This window comes from Peromyscus maniculatus, chromosome 7 (genome assembly GCF_049852395.1).
Source record: "Peromyscus maniculatus bairdii isolate BWxNUB_F1_BW_parent chromosome 7, HU_Pman_BW_mat_3.1, whole genome shotgun sequence".
Taxonomy (NCBI): Eukaryota; Metazoa; Chordata; class Mammalia; order Rodentia; family Cricetidae; genus Peromyscus; species Peromyscus maniculatus.
In genome coordinates, this window is record NC_134858.1 from 15,663,234 (window position 1) to 15,686,388 (window position 23,155).

Genomic DNA, 23,155 nt, shown 5'->3' on the forward strand with positions numbered 1-23,155 from the left:
TAAATTCAATAAGATTCATTGTTTTCAAAACGTTATTAACATCTCTTCAAGCATTGTAATACAATGAAATTCTAGCAATAATACATTATAACAAGCAAAGCTGTGTGTTATGTCAAGAATGTTAGAGATAGGGAATATATTGGAACAGAGACTATGGCTTCAATTGTTCCTTCAAAAAGTGGCCTTTTCCAGGGCTCGGTCCTCATCCAGACCACAGGTCATGGAGGTAAATTCAAGTATCATATGTGAACATGATATCAGAGATATTTTTGTTAGTAGGGTAACATGGTTAGGTAGAAGTCTGGAAAAGTCTGAGAGGCTTATGGAGAAGGCAGATATGATCAAAACAGACATTAAAATAATAATAATTACTAAATATATATTAAAACTTTAATAATATTTTATTCTAATCATCATAGTCATAACAATGCCATTTTCCTTAAACCTCATAACATTTTACTGTACTTTTATTGATTAAATTTTAACTGAAAATTTTTAAGAGATCATCATTAGTGAAGAATGTACCTTTGTAATGAACTAAATGATTTTACTTAAAATATGGCCAAATCATGCCACAATGACATGAGGTTTACCTTTATAATAAATGAAGAACTATATATGTGAAATAAGGAGATATGAACAATAAGAACCTTCTGTGGATTACCAGGCTTGTCCTTGGATGTGATCATACCTTTTTTTAAGATAGGCCTTAGTATGGAAGTATTGGAGAAATTCAGACACAGACACAAATATAAAATGTGGATTGCTGAAGATACTGGTTGATTTCTAATAATTTCTCATGTTGTCCTACAAATCTCATATTTTAGTATTAATATATTTATTTTAGACACAGACTTTTACTGTATAAATATGCTTTTAACCATTAAAACTCAAACTCAGTAGAGTAAAACAATTCCATACTCTGCAGAATCATCATTGCTCAGAAAACTATTACATCTTATCAGTTATCAGTATGTACACTTTTAATGATCTGTAATTTTTATGTGTGAAGGTGGTTGAGACGGGGTTTCTTTGTGTATTCTTGGCTGTCCTTGGACTAGCTCTGTAGATCAGGCTGGCCGTGAACTAATTATCTGGATTTTAATGGTATGTGCTGAAATTAAATTTAAGTACTGTTTCTCATTGGAAAAAAAAATTGATAGCATTTTGTCTCATTTGCAACTGTGCTAGCTAGTCTTCTGTAAACTTGACAGAAGAGTTTTTTGAAAAGAGGGACAATCAATTGAGAAAATGCCTCCATAGGATCCAGCTGTAAGGTATTTTCTTAAGTAGTGATTGTTAGAGGAGGACCCAGCTGTTCATTACGGCTGGTGCCATCCCTAGGCTGGTGGTGTGGGGTTCCAGAAGAAGCAGGCAGCATTCATACTGTCAGCAGTTGAGGCAAGGGCAGTTCTTTGCCTAGTAGGCCATTTTGTGCCAAGAAGACAAACTCCTAAATGGAAATGTCTTAGAATCCCAACGTTCTCTCGGGATCAAATTGGTGCTGCCAGGAGCAATTGTGTCTCACGTCAACAGAATTCTAAGTTATTTAAATGTCATATTCTCTAGGTCCATGAAGTGTTTGAAGATTACCTGTCCATCCGACCTATGTATCTATAAATCTGGATAACATAACTAGCATAACTATAGAGATGACAAGCATAGGTGACTATAAATCTCTAAGTCTTATCTACCGAAATAACCTAAGGACTAAGGCTTCATATAAACAAGGTAAACAGTCTATAAGCAAATGTATGGTAAAGGACGATGACTTCAAAATTGTGAAGAACACAGAAAATATTTATAACAGAGGTAGGAATATATAGTGTAATATGCAATATGACAATAATCTTAAATATATATTAATATACATAATATCCAAAACAGAAGTAGAACATACATATGGCATAAAGATAAAAAATTTGCATTTGTATCAATATACAAATATTTCAAATAAGAGTAGAAATATATGTACATTATAATAAATATAGTTCTGTATTTGTATCAATATACAAATTATCTTAAACAGGAATATAAAAATAGTTTATATTTGTATCAACATATAAGAATCCATAACAGTACAAATTACAGTGCAAATTATCTAAGGCTGCTATTTTACTAAATTTGTTTACTAGTATATACAATAATCTACCATAATATCTTATACCTATCCATTCCATTTCTTCTTTCCTCTTTTTTTAGACACTTTTTCTTTTCTTAAGGAGAATACTGAGTTTAATATTTTTTCACCCCCAACCCTATAACCATCATCCATAACCCTGAGAAATATAAAACCTTAGGGAGAAGGGGTGTTGTTTTTAGAATTGCTTCCTGCTGTTTAGGGGGTGATGGTATCTCTGTTGGGTACTGTGAGAAAACGCAGATAGTTAAATCTGTTAGACTAGCTGTAGATTCCACAGCAAGTCTTAGAGTAATGAGTAACATTGTTTCAAATTCTGGCAAGAAGTGCAGTATGATGATGATTACCATGGCATCATTCTGGATTGGGTAGAGTTGTTGTTGGGACCCCATCTTCCTTCAGGAGACTTCAGAGATTGCTACTGGAAAAACTTATTTTTTTTATCAAAATGGAAAGTTTGGATTTAAAGAGGACATAACATTCTGAGAAATCAAGAGTAAGCATGAAGAGATTAGGAATCTTGAAGATAATGGTTCCTTTTTATTGGTTTCCTTCTGTCCCACCCAGAGGTCTCTTCTGATACGGGACTGAAGAATCTCTCAACCTTTTCTTTTAGCAATATGCTTGGGTTTAGAGGAGTGAGTCTATTCCATCTCCAAAGCCAGATTGGTTTATAGTTGAATTGGAACCACTACTTTTCTCCATTGATAGAGATATAGATGTTAGGCAGTGAGATTTTACCCTGTGTAGTTGGTACCAATAGATTCTTCCTTTCTGCTGTAAACATCTGGATATCCAAGGCCTTATGATTTCTGGAAGATGGGTATTTCCATTATACTGGAAAGACAAAAACAGAACCCTACCCCAACCTTTGATTGTTAAATTTTTCTTACAACTTGAAGAGATATCACACTGGTGGATGATCTTTTACTTCTCCTCATCAAGGGCTTTCTCCTGTTTGAATTGAATTTTTATTAATTTTTTTGGTATCCATAGCTTTTCTTCTCCTGCAGTAACAAAAGTAAAACCCCTTCCCCAACATAGGACATATCCAGGTTTCTATTCTGAGGTCAGCACATCTTTGAAATAAACCGGTTGGTTTAGCTCAGGAGTCTTGTCTATTGTTCAATGTCTCTCCACAGCTGTTGTTCATTTTTCATCAGCATTGAGAAAATTCAATGTTAATAAAGCACTATGCAATCTATTTCTAGGAGTCATTGTTACCTGTTGCTGTTTATTTAGCATATCCTTTAAAGTTCAATTGGATCTTTCTATGACTGCTTGGCCTGTGGGATTGTGTGGTATACCTATAACATGCTTTATATTGTAATAAACAAAGAACTGTCTCATTTTATTGGAGACATATGCTGGGGCATTGTCTGTCTTAATTTGTACAGGTATTCCCATGATGGCCATAACTTCTAATAGGTGTGTAATCACAGAATCAGTCTTTTCAGAACTCATAGTTGCCCATTGAAATCCTGAATAGGTGTCAATGGTATGGTGTACATACTTTAATCTTCCAAATTCTGAAAAATGAAACACATCCATCTGCCAAATTTCATTTCTTTGTATACCTTCTGGATTGCTCCCTGAAGGTAATGGGGTTTGGTTATAGAAGGAACAAGTAGGACATTTTTTCACAATATCCTTAGCTTGTTGCCAAGTGATAGAGAAATCCTTCTTCAAACCTTTGCTATTTACATGGTGTTTCTTATGAAATTCTGAGGCTTCTAGCACATTACCTATTAGTAACTGATCAATCTCATCATTACCTTGTGCTAGAGGTCCTCGCAGACCTGTATGGGATCTGATATATGTTATACATATAGGATGTTCCCTTTTTCTGATGATTTCCTGCAATTGTATGAATAATGAAGTTAATTCTGTATTAGCAGGAATAAATTCAGCAGTTTCAATATGTAAAACAACTCTCTCTGCATATTGAGAGTCAGTGACTATATTGAGGGATTCGGTGAAGTACATCAGTACCATAAGAATGGCATACAGTTCTGCCTTTTGTTCAGAGTTGTATGGACTTTGTACCACTTTACTTAAGTCTCCTGATTTGTATCCTGCTTTCCGTGATTTATTTGCATCAGTATAGAATATGAAGACTCCAGAAATTGGCTTTTGTCATACAATATGAGGAAGGACCCATTCAGTCTTCTTTATGAATTCTATTCTCTTGCTTTTGGGATAATGGTTTTTAATCTTTTCCAAATAGTAACTGCAGGCTCTCTGCCAGTATTCATTATCTTTCTATAGTGATGAAATTTCCTCATTAGTTAAAGGTACTACAATTTCTGCTGGGTCTACTTCTGTCAACTGGCAAAGTCTTAATTTACCTTTTTGATTCAAAACAGAGATCTCTTTATATAATTCTTTAATTTCTTATTTGGTTTACATGGTAGGAATATCCATTCCAATATCTTCCCTCTGCATCAAAATACCCGTGAGGGAATGTCTAGAGGGGAAGATGACAAGAATGCATTTAAGTTCTGGATCCACATGAACCACATGTGCTTCTCGAATTGTCTTTTCTACTAGAGCCAATTCCTTCTCAGCTTTGGCTGATAATTCTCTTGGACTATTTAACTCTTTGTCCCCTTCTAGAGTATTAGCCAAATTTTGTAGTCCTTCTTTGGGTATTTCCATGATACCCAGTAAGTTGGAAATGCTTCCTAATAACTTTTGAAAAATATTAAGAGTCTTCAACCAATCTCACCTTAGTTGTACCTTTTGGTGTCTAATTTTGTGTAGCTCTATCTTATATCCTAAGTAATTAATAGAATCTCCTCTTTGTATATTTCCAGGAGCAATTTGCAGCCCCCAGCAAGGTAAAACTTTTTTTACTTCTTCAAACATGCTTTCTAATGTGTCTAACTTTGGATCAGCTAAATATATCACTATATCATCCATATAGTGATAAATTATGTATTGTGGAAACTTTACACGAATTATCTCCAATGGTTTCTGCACAAAGTATTGGCATAAGGTAGGGCTGTTTAACATTCCCTGTGGGAAGACCTTCCATTGATATCTCTTGACTGGCTGAGAATTGTTATATTTAGGTGCTGTAAAGGAAAATTTTTCTCTATCATTTTCTTGTAATGGTATGATAAAGAAACAGTCTTTTAAGTCAATAACTACTACAGGCCATTCTTTGGGTAGCAGAGAGGACAAGGGCATCCCAGTCTGTAGGGAGCCCATTGGCTGGATTACTTTATTAATAGCTCTCAGATCTGTCAGCACTCTCCAATTACCAGACTTGTTTTAAATTACAAATACAGGAGAATTCCAAGGGCTGGTAAATTCTTTAATGTGTTGAGCATTTAACTGCTCTTAAACCAGCTATTCTAAAGCTTGTAGCTTCTCTTTTGTCAAAGGCCATTGTCCAACCCAGACAGGTTTATCAGTTAGCCATTTTAAAGGTAAGGCAGTTGGTACTTCTGTGAGTTCAGCAGCAGTTGTGTTCTGTTTGTATACAGCCTGAATGGTTGGTGACTGTTTTTTATAGCATGTTATGATATTATTCCTAGAAACACACGTTGGTCTGTATTCCTTTTCTGAGAGTGTAGGAATTTTAATCTGAATATTCCACTGTTGTAACAGAGCTCGGCCCCAAAGATTTACTGCTACATTTGCTACATATGGCTTCAGCCTTCCTCTCTGTCCTTCTGGCCCTATGCATTCAACCCATCTTTAACTCTGTTTTATCTGAGATAGGGTGCCAATCCCTAAAAGTTGTACATCTACCTCTTGAAGAGACCAATTCAGATGCCATGATTTTGGTGTAATTATAGTCACATCTGCACCTGTGTCTACCAGGCCCTCCAGAACCAGGCCATTAATTCAAATTCTAAGCTTTGGTCTTTGTTCATTTATGGAGTGTGCCAAAATATTTTTTTTTTTGGTTTTTCGAGACAGGGTTTCTCTGTGTAGATTTGCACCTTTCCTGGAACTCACTTGGTAGCCCAGGCTGGCCTCGAACTCATAGAGATCTGTCTGGCTCTGCCTCCCGAGTGCTGGGATTAAAAGCGTGTGCCACCACCGCCCAGCCAAAATATTTGTTTTATTGTGTTCTTTGTAAACTGAGATTCATCTATCAGAGCTGTTTTATCATCCATTGCAGTTTCGGTTTTTACATTAGCCATTGGTTTATTCAGTTGTCCTGGAAAGGAATTTTTTCCACAGTTACTGGGAATGTTTGTACCACGTTTGATTTGGGGACCTGCAAGAGGCATCCTGAGGCATTTCCTGCCAGTAAAGGGTTGTCTTGTATATCTATTTTTGATCTGCACTCACTAGTCCAATGTTTGCCTTTGCCACATCTTCTACATAATCCAGGAGGTGGTTGGTGTCTCCTGTTTAGGCTATTTCTAGAAGGAGTATTACTTCTAGGAGTACCCCATGTACATTTTTTACTTATATGGCCTAGTGTACCACATTTAAAACATCTGGTACCATGGGGCCTTCTTTCACCTATGGGATTTGTCTCTCCTATCCAAGCCTCATTACTGAAGTTAAGAGACTCAACACCATTAGTATATTGAATCTATTCTTCCAAAGGAGCTGATCTGATCTTTAATGGTGTAAGTATTCTTTTGCATTGTGCATTAGCATTGTCGAATGCCAAGGACTCAGTTCATACTTTTCTTAATTCTTTATCTGACACAGTTCTTGTTATAGCTGTGTTCAGCCTTTGTAAAAAATCAGTGAAGGGTTCGTGTGGTCCCTGAAATATCTTTGTGTATACCTCAGTTGGTTTTTCCAGGTTCTGAAATTTTTCCCCAAGCATTTAGAGCTGCTATACAGCATAGAGTTATTATTGTATGCTCATCATAAGCGGCTTGTACATTCCTGTCAGTGAAACATCCCTCACCAAGTATTTGATCTTGGGAGATCACAAAACCTCTGAGTTTACCTTGTTGTTCTAAATTCTTTGCCTCTTCTCTCAACCAGCTTTTCCACTGTAACTGCTGGCTATATTCTAGAACAGCTGAAATTAACTGATGCCAGTCATCTGGAATGATTCTATGTGAGGTAGACCACAAATTTAACATCTGTCTTACCTATGTAGAGTGTATTCTATATGTAACTACTGCTTCCTTTATATTTTTAAAGTCCCCTGTTGAAATTGGTTGTAATTTATATGTCATATATTGCTTGGGGTGTGTGTCATCTGCTGGCTTCTCATGGGTGATAACAGGATAAGCCATTGTATGAGAGCCATTTGGAGATGTTACAACCTCTATGGTCTTGACCTTCTGCTTATTAGGTCCCTTGTCATGTTTATTGAGAGTTTCCTCCAGGGCTTACAAATGAGTACCTAGGGTCTGTTCTAAGGAGTAAACCTCCTTTCTTGCAAGGGATTCCAGATTTCTCATGGAATCATGGAAGTTTTTATGTTCTTCTGAAACACATAATTCCATGGACCTTATCTTATCAATTAATGATAATCTTTCTTCCTTATATAGTGTCTGAGTAGCCACAACTTCAATCTGTAGAGTTAGTGTTCTATCCATTAAATATTCATATTTATTATCAATAAAATCAATTTTGGGTACAAGCCTGTTTTGTAAATCCTGACTAGCAGTTTCCAGAGAAAGAATCTTTTTCTGTAATCCTTCATTGCTATCTTTGAAAGCCTGTAAATCCTGGTTAGCAGATTCCAGAGAGAGAATCTTTTTCTGTGAGCCTCCACTGCTATCTTTGAAAGCCTGTAAATCCTGGTTAGCAGATTCCAGAGAGAGAATCTTTTTCTGTAAGCCTTCATTGCTATCTTTTAAAGCCTGTATCAGTCCCAATAATGACTCATCTTTGTTCTTCTTATTAAGCCAGTGTTTGAGCACTGTGTGAATTATTACAATGAATGCCAAAATGGTACAGGCCTGATATGCCTGAGGAAGGTCGTATATTTCCAGGAAAATGTCATTCATCATACAGGCACAAAGGTTTTCAAATTCTTGTGAGGTAATGTTGTCAGCCATATTACAAGAATTATTCGAAATTTGTTAGTCAATTTTAAGGTGTAAAATTATCAAGTACTTTTACTTGAAATAAGACACTGCTTTGCCTATCTTACCTTTCGGTGGTTCTGGGGGTATAGTAGCACTTTTCAGCCAGAAGGAGGTGTTGGTATAGCGCCAACATAGGTCCTGTTGAATGCCTTGGCTGGTGGCAGAGTGAGCACAGGCAGCAGTCAGTTTTTCCTGTGACTCCCTGGAGCTTCAGGGCATGGAGAGTTCCAGGCCACTCTAAGCCCCTTTCTGCCTCTAAAGACAATAGGTCTGCCAGCAGGCATGGCTCCAAACCCCCACCAGGGACAGTTCCCTGTCTATTTTAACTAGTGAAACTGTGGAAGCTCCAGGCTAGGGTGGAGAGCTAGCACTCAGGGAGGAGTGAGAAAGCCCCACTCACAGAGGTTTTGCTGGTCTGGGTGCTAAACTTGCCAAGGAACTGAGACCGGATTAGCTCCTTTTCAGGAATGGAATCCTGTAGGTTTTTCCTGGTTTTACAGAACTCTGCATGTGGTAACCTTCAGTTTCAATTGCCCACCAGCAGGGGAGGAAGCTGAGGGAGGGAGCCATCCAGGCCTTTGGAATTTGCTCCATGTGAGCACCAGATATTGGTGAAATTATTAAGGCCACTCCACGTAGTTAAAAGGAAGGTTTATTTAGTGGCATAACTTACAAATGAAGGGATAGGTAGGTTACAGGGTCTGGGGAAGACATAACGCAGTCCGGCGGTGTTCTCTGGAGAACTCTGCTCAGTCTACCTCTAGCGACCAGGGTCCAGGAACCAAGAGAGCCAGCTCATCCAGATCTGGGGTCTTCAGGGTCCGCTCTTGGCCCCACCTTGTAGGTGTGACAGTTACTGAAGCCTCAATGGGGGGTTGGAACTTCCAGATCAAAGCTGGAATGGCTACCCACTACAGTGGAGCATACCTGTAATCATAGAACACAGAAGTGGAGACTGGCAGATCTCTAAGTTTAGTGCTAGTGTGGTCTACAAAGCAAGTTTCTGGAGAGCCAAATTGAGGATGTGAAGGAAACTAAGAAAATGAAAAGCTTGTGAGGATGTAATTGAATGGGTCATGTTCTAGCTCCAGTAAGCAGCAATACATGGCAGCTTTGGCCACATGGTTCTGGCTTTAAGGATAAAAGAAAGGGGCTATGGAATTTGCCTCTGTGACTAAGGAAAGTCATACAGACTATGGCACATGTGTTGAGGTCAGAGGAAACCTAGAGCAGTATTCTCTCCTTCCTCCACATAGTTCCAAAGGATGAAAATGAACTAACCAGGCTTGGCAGAAAGTATAATTGACTGCAAAGACATTTTGATGGTCCATATTTTACTTTTAAAATGTATTTTGTTTGTTTGTTTGTTTGTTTTGTTTTTTGAGACAGGGTTTCTCTTTGTAGTTTTGGAGCTTTTCCCGGAACTCACTCTGTAGACCAGGCTAGCCTTAAACTCACAGAGATCCACCTGGCTCTGCCTCCCAAGTGCTGGGATTAAAGGCGTGTACCACCACTGCCCCGCAAAATGTATTTTCTAATTAATATGATAATCCATTTTTGTAGTTTAATACTAGATACATAAAACTCAATTTCTGTTGTTCCCACATATTTTTATTGTTTGAGACTATCACAAATATGTATAATGGGTTTTGATAAAATATTCTTTCCCAATTTTCCCCTAATTGCCACTACTACTTTTTACTCACAACCTCATATGCTATTTTTTGTAAATAAAATTCAAATGAGTCTACTATGTGTTCCCTGTATGCACATGTGCATAAGACCATCTATTCAAGTATATATAGTTCTCAGAGACTGCATTCCAGAGAAAACTTCTATCTCCCTCCCCACAGGCATCAATTATCAATTGATTCTCAACAAAGGATAAGATTAAATTAATCTCTTGCCAGTGTGTGCTAGGAATTTGGCTGGCTTAATTTTATATAGGTCTTATGCATGCATTCCCAGAAGCTGTGATTTCATGTATGCAACAGTACTATCATATCCATAAAACACTGTGTGTTCAAAGACATCCACTACTATGACTCTTATAATTAAGCTATTCATCAGATTCCAGTCCCCATCTTCAGTATCCATTTCAGCAAATTGCAACTCTCTGTTTTTTCTTTAATTGAAATGCTACTGTCAGAAAGATTAAAACAGAACATTTCCCTAATGTCTTGCATTCTTGATGATGTAGTACCAGTAACCAATAGTGGCCATGATATCTAGTATAGCTTGTAAGTATTTTTTGTTCTTGAATAAGGAAATAGGAATGGAGGTATAATTTAAAACTTCAGCTATTTTACAGGCCATCTAGTGAAGCTGATCATCAGTGTATATAACCAGACCATGGAGACCTATTACAGAGAGGGTGATGGCCACAACTTCATTTTAATTAGAAGGTCTGTACTATTACCACAGTCTCCAGTCAAGCTTATGGTTAGCTCTGTCTCTAATATTAATGTCTTACTGGAGCTCTTATTTCCTGGATTGTTGGGAAAATAACAAAACATCTGATAAATAGCAGGTGTATTATGAGACAAGATAGCAGGAATATAATTATAAGTGCATTATTCACAACCATTCTGCATGTAAAGGAATATGGCCTGTCCTAATGGGAATGGACTCACTGTGGGAATGATTTATTTGTCCCTTGCACATGTGTGAAGAAGGAATTCAAAAGATTACTTACTGTTTATTAACAAACAAAATCCATGCACAATTATCACAGGACAAAAAGGGAACTCTGAACCAGGTCACAAGCTGCTCCATTCTCACACTGGCCATGTGTTCCTTCTCCTAAAATAGTCATGCATCTCTCTGATCTACCTTATCTTTGGGTCATGTTCATTCTCAATGAAAACTCTACCTCTCTGACCCAAATGCTCCTTTCTATTGGTTAGTTTACCAGTAACAGGATTCCAGTAACATTTGCCCCTTTTTGTCTAAATGAGAAAGAAAGGTTCTAATCCTAACATTAAAAAAAAAAAAAAAAAAAAAACTATATACACAGCCGGTACTGACCTACTCTGATGATGGGATGTCCAAACACCCTAATAGTTGTACCAGAAACCCCATCCAAGGACTGAGGAATCTGGATGCAGAGATCCAGGGTTAGGCCCCGGGTGGAGCGCCAGGAGTCTAATTAGTGAGAAAGAGGAGGGTTTATATGAGTGAGAATTGTTGAAACCAAGGTTGGATAAAGCACAGGGACAAAGAGCCAAACGAATGGAAACACATGAACTATGAACCAAAGGCTGAGGGGCCCCCAACTGGATCAGGCCCTCTGAATAGGTGAGACAGTTAATTGGCTTGATCTGTTTGGGAGGCATCTAGGCAGTGGTACCAGGTCCTGGGCTCATTGCATGAGTTGGCTGTTTGAAACCTGGGACTTATGTAGGGACACTTGGCTCAATCTGGGAGGAGGGGACTGGACCTGCCTGGACTCAGGTTACCAGGTCAATCTCAGTCCTCGGGGGAGGCCTTTCTCTGGAGGAGGTGGGAATGGGGGGTGTGCTGGGGGGAAGGAGAGGGGAACAGGAAGGGGGAGAACAAGGGAATCAGTGGCTGTTATGTAGATCTGAATAGTATTGTAAAATAAAATAAAAGAAAAGAAAAAGAAAAAAAAAGAATTATCATCAAGTATTGACCAGAAAAAAGGAAGGTAATAATAGCCTTAACAAGAATAAAATTACATACAATAAAAACAATTTTTAAGTGAGAAATATATTCTGAATGTCCAATGGCAAATTTATAGAGATTATTCCAATACCTGTCCTCTCCTGAAGAATCTAAAGTTTTGTACCTTCTACACGCTGTGCCAAGTTTAAGGGAATTGTAACTGTAACTCTCTAGTCTTAAACCCATCAAAGACCTGAGAAGGAAAATAATATTATCTGAGTAAGCAGGAAGTGCAAGCAAGTGGCTTCAAAAATGTAAGAAATGACATAGTCACCGAAGGTTCCTCTGCAATGCTGGGGCATCAGTCTTTGGCCTACGGGCATAGAATATCTGACAGACCTTTTTCAGAAGCAGAAAATTTTGAAGGACTATCATACCCTGTCTTGGGAAAGTTCCACAGTCACTTTTCTTTGTGCCTTGCTTGTCAAGATTGGACAGTGTACTTGTGGCCAGCTGTCAAGACAAGGTAGTTTCTTGTCCTATAAGCCATTGTGTGCCACAAAGAAATCAAACTGCTTATGGGATGTCTTTGGTGCCCAACATCTTCTTTAGATGTAGACTGGTGCCACCAGGAGCAGATGCATCTCATGTCAAGGAAAGTCTAAGTTATTAAAACATTTTAAATGCCATATTCTGTAGGTCTTTGAAGTGTTTGAAGATTATCTATTTGAAATATATCACTGTATACCACATGACTATAATTTTGATAATTATTAGTGACTATTAATCTGGATTTCTTTACTATCCTATATTACTTTTAAGGACTAAGAAAAATTATATTCTTCCCTAAAAATATATTTAAAAATTATGTTTAGAGCTGGGTGGTGGTGGCACATACCTTTAATCCCAGCACTTGGGAGGCAGAGCCAGGTGGCTATTTAGAGTTCGAGGCCAGCCTGGTCTACAGAGCGAGATCCAGGAAAGGCTCAAAGCTACACAGAGAAACCCTGTCTCAAAAAAATAAAAAAAAATATGTTTAGCAACATTCAGTAATATTTTAGGAAAAAAGAATATTTGTAATTTCACAGCTTCTCCCAGTGTCCTTCAGAATGTCTGGTAGTCTCCTCTGTGAAACAGGAACCTGAAGAACCATTTCACTACATTTTGGCAAATTCAGTAGCCATTTTCCTATGGGTCCTGCCTGTCCAGTTTATACAACATATTATCTATCAGCAGTCCATGGTCTGACTGCTGGATACAAACCTTCAGCCCTAATTAGTGGTGATGGTTCTAAAAGTACTTTGAATGAACACCACAAGAAGAGAAAAGTAAGCAAGCAAATACCCATCTTCATATCATGCTATATATTTTAGTGAGCTGCTTGCTGGGTACATTGATGTAACTGTGGTACAAACTTTGTGGGAGTAACCAACTACTCTGTGCTTAGATTTAAGACTCACTTCGTCAGATGGAACCCATTTTACACAGTGTTTAGATGGTCAAGAACCTGAGTCTAGATAAGGTATGGGGGTAGAGGAAAGTGTGGGAGCCCATTCTTAGGTTCCTCGTGGCTTTACCCAGCAGGTCCTAATAGAGGATGATCAGGACCACGGGCCTGAGTGCAGGTGTCTGAGATGGTCTGCACTTGGCTCTGCTGGGGGAGGAGGTCTTTTGCTCCACCCCTTGGCGTCTCTATAAAAACCCTGGGCCAGAGACAGTCAGGGCCCATTGGAATAGGTTCCAGGCCCTCTCGAGGCTATCCTTTATTTTCTATCTGTTTATCTCCACAAGATGCTCCGCTATAAATCCTTCTATCTAATATTTCCTGCTGATCGCACTCAAGAAAACTCTGGGAAGCTGTGGGGGTGGTGGGTAAACACCCCACAGGAAAATAAAATATTATTGTTCTACTAAAGGGACATAGAAATAAAATAACCTCTACATTCTGCTATAAGGCAGATCTAGACCAACCATAATCAGAAAATCTACCTCTTACATATGGGAATTCATGCAGGGACACAGAACTAGATAATGTGCAGAGTGAGAAACTTTAAAACAGTTTGTCCTTAAATGGGATGTCTTCATCAAGACACTCCCCAGATTTAAAGAAGCTGTGGAGAAGTGGAGCATCTTAGTTAGGGTTTTGATTGCTGTGAAAAGACACCATGACCACAAAAGCTCTTATACAGAAACCATTTAATTGGGGTATCTTGCTCATGGTTTCAGAGGTTCAATACATTATCATCATGATAGGTAGCACAATGGCATGCAGGCAGACCTGGTTCTGGAGTAGCTGATAATCCTACATTTTGTGGCCAACAGGAAGTCAACTGACTGTCACCCAGCAATGGAGAAATGGATGAGATCTACATAAGCAAACTGGGTGTGAGGGGGGTAATGGAGGGCAAGGGTCAGGGGAAAGAGAGCTTAGGGGAGCAGGAGGTTCAAACTGGATCAGGAACAGAGTGGGAAGAGATACCATGATAAATGATGGCACAATGGGAATAGGAAGAAGAAGAGTACTAGGGAGGTACCCAGGAATCCACAAAGATGACTCCACCATAGACTACTGGCAATGGTCAAGAGAGTACCTGAGCTCACCTACTCTGGTGATCAGATGGCTGAATACCCTAACTGTCATAGAACTCTCATCCAGTGACTGATGGAAGCAGATGCAGAGATCCATGGCTGGGTCCCAGGTGGAGCTCCAATGGACAAGAGAGAAGGGGGATTATATGAGCAAGAGATACCAAGACCATGATTGGAAAAAGTACAGAGACAACTAGCCAAACTAGTGGAAACACATGAACTGTGGACCAATAGCTGAGGAGCCCCCATGGTACTGGGCTAGGCCCTCTGGATAAGTGAGACAGTTTTTTAGCTTGAACTGTTTACAGGGCCCCCAGGCAGTGGGACCAGGACCTGTCCCCAGTGCATAAGCCAGCTTTTTGGAACCTTGTGTCTATGGTGAGACACTTTGCACAGCGTTGGTGCAGGGAGGAGGGGCTTGGACCTATGTCAACTGAATGTACCAGGCTCTGCTGACTCCCCATGGGAGACCTTGCCTTGGAGGAGGTGCGAATAGAGAATGGATTGGGGGGGAAGGCTGGGGTTTGGGAGGACAGGGGAATCTGTGGTTGATATGTGAAATGAATAGAAAATCTCTTAATAATATTTTTTTTAAATATGAGTTATAGTAAGGTGGAGTCCATCAAAATTCTGCCCTTCTAATTTCTCTGTGTAAAGACTACTAAAATGAAAAAGGGAAATCCAGAGCTGTAAAAATTATTTTACAATCATGTAAGACCTCTCTCCATTCATATAAGTCATTCTCAAAATAAAAAATGAAACAAATTACTTTAAAAATTTTTAAAAAGGAAACTGCTCCTTTGCCTACAGCTCATATTACCATTTTACATTTATTAGATTTATAAAATGCTATTAGAAAAGGAACATGCCCTTTCTTCCATTTCTTTGTGAGTCATTTTTAAGCCCACACTCAATTTATGGGACCTTTGCATGAGGGAAATGCCCTAGCTGATTGTTTAACAAAAATAAACTTTTTGCTGCAGAGAAAGCTAAAAATAATCATGCTCTGCATTATCAAAATGCTAAGGTGCTTAGGTTTCAGTTTCACATTCCCTGTGACCCTGTTCATGCCATTGTTAAAAGCTCATGATCTATCCAACCTCCTTGCCTTGTTTACCTCTTGAAGTAAATCCTCTGGTTTTTTTTTTCCCAAAGGTCTTCAGCAAATGGATGTTACCCACATTCCCTGTTTTGAGAAGGGGGCATTTGTTCATCTTTCTGTGGATACCTGTTCTTATGTGATTTGGGCTTCAGCTAGGACCAGGGAAGTTGCTAAAGATGTTCTACAACATTTGTTTGCCTCTTTTGATAGGTATGGCTTGTGCTATCAAAACAGAAAATGCACCAGCATATTCTCCTAAAGATGGCACCACCCACAATGGTTTGGGCCCTCTCCCATCTGCTAAGAAAATGCCTCATAAGCTTTCAAGATGATCTTATGGAGACATTTTCTTAATTGCGGTTCCCCCTCTCAGATGACTTTATCTTGTGGCAAGTTGCCATAAAACTAGCCAGCACAGTGATATAGCTGGACCTTAAGGTAGATTGATTTCCAGCTCCTTAAGGAATCTTCATATTGGTTCACATAATGACTCAACCAGTTGCATCACCCTCTCTTCCCTTCCCTTATCATGTCACTTAAACACCACTGTTCCATCTGTGTTGGTCCCCACTCACTACCATGGCAATGGTCTCTTTTTACTTTCGTACTTTTTGCAATTAATCCAACATATATAAACTATATACATATATAAACTCACATATGAAGTTTCATGTCTAGGAGTCCCTGATGATCTTATTGTGAATGTCTGCATTCTGTTTACAGATATTTTATATGAGGGTTTTTTTTTGAGACTGTTAATTGAGAATATTGTCCTGTAGTTTTCATTATTTGTTGTCTCTAACTGATTTGGGTATTAAATGGTAACTGTGTTAGTAGATTGAATTTGTGATTGTTCCTCCTATTTCTATTCTACTTAATGTTAGGAAGAATTGGAATAGGGAACCTCTAAGGATCTTAGCTAAGTCCTCTGTAAATATGTTATGGTTGCTGTTCTTGTGGAACTCATAACAGTGGCTGTAGGGGCTATCTCTAACCCCTTTTCTCCTACTGGGTTGCCTCATCCAACCTTGGTATCAAGATATTTGCCTATTCTTACTATAATCTGTTATGCTATGTTTGGTGGATATCTCTTGGAAAACTGCTCTTTTCTGAAGAGAAATGGAGGAGGAGTGGATCTAATGAAGAGGGGGTGTTCAGAGGCAGGTCTGGGAGGAGAGAAGGGAGGAGAAACTGCAGGAGGGATATAATATATGAAAGAAGGATAGATAGATAGATAGATAGATAGATAGATAGATAGATAGATAGATAGATAGATAGATAGATAGATAATAGATAGATAGACAGATAAATTTTTTTAAAAATTACCTTAGGCAAAATAATTTTTTAAAAAAGATATTGGTTGTAGTTCTTCCTTGATATTCTAGTAGAATTATGCCGTGAATCCATCTAACACTGGACTTGTGTTTTGTTGGAAGGCTTTTATTACTATTTCAATATCTTCACTTGCTTTGGGGCTGTTTAGGTTGACTTCTTTTTGGTTTAAATTTGAAAGTTATTCACAGTGCATTCTTCTACAGCTCAGGACCACTTTTCCAGGGATGGGACCAGCCACAATGGACTTAGCTCTCTCACACCAAACATTAATCAATAAATGTCCACAGATACACTTACAGCCCAATCAGGTTGAAGCAGTTCCTAAATTGAGGTTCATTTTTTTTCCCCAAGTGATTCTAGTTTGTGTCAAGTTTGCAAAAACTAATGGCAAATAGTTTATACTTCTCTATGTAAACTATATTTTCACACCTAAAATGGTGTGAATCAATTTTGGCCCTTATCCCAATCATTATCAGAGAGGCTTCCTCCAGAAGCTGATGGGAGCAGATGCAGAGACCCACAGCCAAACATTAGGTGCAAAGACAGTACATAATGGAGATCTACATCTGATGCCTCACACTAGGGCTGGAAAAACCCCTCAGAAGAAGGAGAGGAAGAATTACAGGAGCCAGAGGGGTTGAGAAGACCAAGAGAACACAGCCTGCAGAATCTACTAAGCAGGACTCAAAGGAGCTTGCAGAGACTGGGGCAGCAATCAGAGAGCCTACATAGGTCCTCTGCTTATATGCTATGGTTGCTAGCTCAGTGTTTCTGTGGGATTCCTAACAGTAGGAGTGAGCATGTTTTTGACTCTTTTGCCTGCTCTTGGAACCATTTTCATCCTACTGGGTTGCCTCAAGCAGCCCTGATCTGAGGCTTTGTGCTTAGTCATTTTATTGAATCTTGTTATGCCATGTTCAGGTTGATATCCCTGGGAGGCCTGTTTTTATAAGGTAAATAGAGAAGTGAATCTGGGGGACAGGGAATGTAGGGGGAATGGGAGGAGTGGAGGGAAGGAAAACTGTGGATTTACTGAATAAGAGAAGAAAAATAAATAAAAATATTAATATTAATAAAAAACAATCAATTCTTCCTAATCCAATTCTTATATATAGTTCTCTTTCTTTATAGCTTCAAAGCAACATAAGAGTTCATTATAGAAATGTTATTCACCTTTTTGAATGTAAGGTCAATAAATCATATAATGAGAATCAATAATAAGAATGGAATGAGAACATTACCTTGGAGATTGGTTGGGAAACTGACAAAAGAAGAATTATTCCCTCCAGTAGACATGGACACTAGTGATTTGCACACGTAGGATTACATGGGTATTGCTAAAACTAGTATAATTAAAGGCCTTGAATACTGAACTCCAGCGACAAAAAAACTGGAGAAGTAGGTCTGTGATTCTTTTGGGCTTACTATGCCATCATAAAGCAATAACAAAGGCTTTTCCTACATCTAATCTTTCTTAATGGTCAATTGACCTTGTGATTTTTCATTATTTTCAAAAGGAAATATTTATGATCAGCATCCAGTCAAGATGTTTATCATGACTTTTCTTTAATCTAACCAGATAACTAAAATCCCTTTATGAATGTTTGGGATATTAGCTAAACTTCTTCAGTAGAATATCATCTTGTTTATTAGTGAGGACTCTATGAAAAAATGTATAGTAAAACATTATGTGAAAAGAATACTGTGGGATGACTCATCCCTAACGGGCTTGAGGACCAGACGGCCCAAACAAGTAAAAAAGATACTTTCTGAGAGCCAGCCTGGGTCTGCCTGATGGTCTTAGCAACAGCAGCTGAGACATGATCTGAGATGACCTGGACCAACGAGTGGCAGCCATGTCACACCAGCTGATGCATATTCATCAGACCTCCCCCCAGGGTGGGGTGAAGGGTATATAAGGCTTGCCTCTTCCTGAATAAACTGAGCTTGTTGTTTCAACATTCTCCTGGAGTCTGTGTGGTTTGATTCTGCGCCTTCTTGGCCCCTGCCCCCAAAGGGAACAACAGCAAGGACCCTGCTTTTCTTATGGCACACTCAAGGCTTTCAGTACTGACTGGAAGAGAAGACTTCTGCATTACTGGAGCTCCAAGGGCACAGACATGCCTGCTCTCCAGCGTGCAGATCCTTTCCTGTATCCAGTCCCTCAGAACTCAAACCAGGTTCCACTCCAGGTTTTCCAAGCTCTATCGACACCAGAAACTCCAACTTCCAGTGGCTCAAACTGGATATCTTGGAGTCGTCTTTCACGCTTCTCTTTAGCCTCCATGCTTAACACTGTAGTAACTTCTGTTTTCTCTGCCTCGTTAATGCTCCCAATGTCTAGCAGCTTTGAATTTACTCCCACCCCTACCCCTGTACCTTTACCTCCACTTCTTCCCTCCCTCTGGCTCTACCCCGATCCTATCCTCGCTGAATAGGTTGAAGGAATAGATGAGTACATGCCTACCTTATTGTCTTTGTCAAAGCTATTCCTTTAAACTGCTTTTCTCCAGATAGGTGCAAGGCTGCCGCCTCCATTCCATCAGGTCTTTGCTGAACTCTATAAACTTGTTAACCCAGCAGCAAGGCATGGATTGTAGCCACTCTCTCTCTTCCCACCCAAGGCAATTAGCTTGGATTGCCACCATAGCTCCCTAACTAGTTTCTAGTGTTTTCCCCAGTAGTCTGTTGTTCATAGGTCCCTTAGTAATCCCATCCAAACCAAAGTGAGATTCCCAGCTGTGCCTCTCTGGCTACTCAGAAAAAAAACCACAATCCTTACAATGGCCTTTCCCTACTCCCTCTCTCTGCCTCTGTATTTATCCCCACTCCTTCCCTCTCCCTGGCACTCAGCCCTAGTTTATCCTAGCTGAACAGGTCAAAGGAATATGTGGATACATATATCCACACCTCTGTGGAAACTCTTACGAATTGTTTCTCCAGGTAGCCATGAGGCTGCCCCCTCCCCTCCAACAGGTCTTTGCTGAACTATAACCTCGTCATTGCAGTAGCAAGGCATGGATTCTAGCTATACTCTTCCCTCCTAGCCCCCCACCCCAGCCCCCCGAGTTCCTCACTCCTAGCCCCCCACCCCAGCCCCCCGGGTTCCTCACTCCTAGCCCCCCACCCCAGCCCCCCGAGTTCCTCACTCCTAGCCCCCCACCCAGTCCCCCGGGTTCCTCACTCCTAGCCCCCCACCCCAGTCCCCCGAGTTCCTCACTCCTAGCCCCCCACCCCAGTCCCCCGGGTTTCTCACTCCTAGCCCCCCACCCCAGTCCCCCGGGTTCCTCACTCCTAGCCCCCCACCCCAGTCCCCCGGGTTCCTCACTCCTAGCCCCCCACCCCAGTCCCCGGGTTTCTCACTCCTAGCCCCCCACCCCAGTCCCCCGAGTTCCTCACTCCTAGCCCCCCACCCCAGTCCCCCGGGTTCCTCACTCCTAGCCCCCCACCCCAGTCCCCCGAGTTCCTCACTCCTAGCCCCCCACCCCAGTCCCCCGGGTTCCTCACTCCTAGGCCCCCACCCCAGTCCCCGAGTTCCTCACTCCTAGCCCCCCACCCCAGTCCCCCGAGTTCCTCACTCCTAGGCCCCCACCCCAGTCCCCCGGGTTCCTCACTCCTAGGCCCCCACCCCAGTCCCCGAGTTCCTCACTCCTAGCCCCCCACCCCAGTCCCCCGGGTTCCTCACTCCTAGCCCCCCACCCCAGTCCCCCGGGTTCCTCACTCCTAGCCCCCCACCCCAGTCCCCCGGGTTCCTCACTCCTAGCCCCCCACCCCAGTCCCCCGGGTTCCTCACTCCTAGCCCCCCACCCCAGTCCCCCGGGTTCCTCACTCCTAGCCCCCCACCCCAGTCCCTCGGGTTTCTCTCTCCTAGCCCCCCACCCCAGTCCCCCGAGTTCCTCACTCCTAGCCCCCGACCCCAGTCCCTCGGGTTTCTCTCTCCTAGCCCCCCACCCCAGTTCCCTGCGTTTCTCACTCCTAGCCCCCCACCCCAGTCCCCTGAGTTTCTCACACTGAACAAGATGCTTATATACTGTCTTTTGCTTGTAGTCTTTTACTCTTGCTTTAGGTAAGCTTCCTGTGGAAGGGTCCCCTTTTTGGTGATTGATGTCTTCTAAGTGTTTGTTGTATTGTATCTTCAATAAATAAAATTTGCAAGTGTGCCTCCTGAAAAAAATTTCACCAATATCTGTCCTCAACCTAACACATGTTTATGGACATCTGCACTAATGCCAATCAGCCTCCATTCTGCTAGTCCCATGCTCTATGCAAGAAGAGCACGAATTTCCTGTTTAACAATCCCATGTTTCTATTAGAACATGATGCTTGCTACTGAATCCTGCAAATTTGCTTTCATTATTGTTTATACATTGAAGAGGGAGCTTCATTCAAGGATTAGTTGCTATGGATTCTATAAGCAAGTGCCATAAAATAAGTGCATTAACAGAAGAAAGTTATTTATAGATAAATTTGGAGCCTAGAATTCAAAGAGCAAGTTTATGAAGTTGATGGTCCAAACATTTTACCTTTACAACTCACTTTTCTTTCAAATCACTCAAAACAGCATCAAGCTGTCAACCAAACAACTATCTCAGAATTCATTCTTCTGGGGATTAGTGAAGATCCAGATTTGCAGCATTTCATCTTCAGCCTCTTCCTGTCCACATATCTGATCAACATCTTAGGAAACTCGCTCATCATCCTGGCTGTTATCTCTGACTCACAACTACACAAACCCATGTACTTCTTTCCAACCTGTCCTTTAATGATATCTGTTTAATCACAACCACAATCCCAAAGATATTCGTCAACATCCAAGCTCAGGATCAAACCATCACACACACACACACACACACACACACACACACACACACACACACACACCATGATGCCTCTCGTAGGTCTGTCTTATCTTGGATTTTGGTAGTATAGAAAATTGTCTTTTTGGCATATGACCACTTTGTTGCCATCTGTCACCCTCTGAAGTACATAGTTATCATGAATGCACACTTCTCTGTTATGTTAGTTCTCTTCTCTCTGTTCTTTAGCATTATACATGCTTTATTCCACACTCTGATGGTGTTGTGGCTGTCTTTCTGCACAGAAATTGAAATCCCCCACTTCTTCTGTGAGCTGGCTCAGATCATCAAACTTGCCTGTTATGAAATTTCATCAATTATCTGGTGGTATATACTGTGTATGTTCTATTTTTTGGTTTTCCAATGGTCTTTGGAATAATTTTGTCTTATATTCACATTGTCTCTTCTGTTTTAAGAATGTTATCCTTGGGAGGAAAGTATAAAGCCTTTTCAACCTGTGGGTCTCATTTGTCAGTTTCTTCTCTGTTTTATGGAACAGATTTTGGAGTACACATTAACTCTGCATTTACTGACTCTCCAAGGAAGACTGTAGTGGCTTCAGTGATGTACACTGTGGTCATTCAGATGCTGAACTCCTTTATCTACAGCTTGAGGAACAGAGACATGAAGAAAGCCTTTAGGAAAATAATAAGTAGGATAACATCGTTTTTTATAATTTCACATCATTATATCAAAGTCTTAGAGTAAACAAAGCTTACCAAACACTCTGTGAATTAAGATAATTGATCTCAGTCATTGAAATGTTATATAACAGGTAATAGACATAATAAATATGTACATTTTAACTATTTGAAACCAGACATCCCTCTATGTCGAACTCAGTGATTTAATATATTCTTTTCTAAAGAATATGTATCTATTGGGTTCCTCAGAAGAAGATGTTTAAACTGAGGTTCGGTTTTTATCAAAAACATTTTGAGCAAAATCTCAGAAGTAGGTATAGGGAAGACATTATCTTTCATCAAAACTGTAGTAACAGTTTGAGAATATTTTCCATGTGGTTTCTTAGCTAGATCCCTATGAACTAAACCCTGGAGTTATTTATAGAGTGTCATAAAGAAGTAAATTTTTATGTTCTAGAATGCAATATCTGATACTTGTTTTATATATTTTATTTTACTGTTTCTTATACGTTAAAATGCAATCCCAAATATATAAATACAACTGCTCTGCCTGAATAATATATTTTGTATGTTTATAATTTCATGGCTGTCTTCATGGTGTTGGACAATATATTAAGGTTCTCTTCCCTAGAAAAATTATTTTCTTCCCCTCAGCATCTCTTACTGACTGTGATCATGTGTGTAGGGGTTGAGGGTGTATGCAATTTCCCCCATTCTATGTTAGCATGTCTTCTGTTCATTCTTGTTTGTGTAATGTTTAGGTAAGTCCTGTGGGTGAGACTTCATAGGTATAGTCACATTTCTCATATTTCTAGAAGACGGATTCATAGCATTTTGTGTGT

General features: G+C 40.1%; 1 pseudogene; it reads left to right on the forward strand.

Moving 5' to 3' along the window:
• Positions 1-153: 153 nt before the first annotated feature.
• LOC102926542 (olfactory receptor 7G1-like) lies at positions 154-22,377 on the forward strand (annotated as a pseudogene).
• Positions 22,378-23,155: the final 778 nt, after the last annotated feature.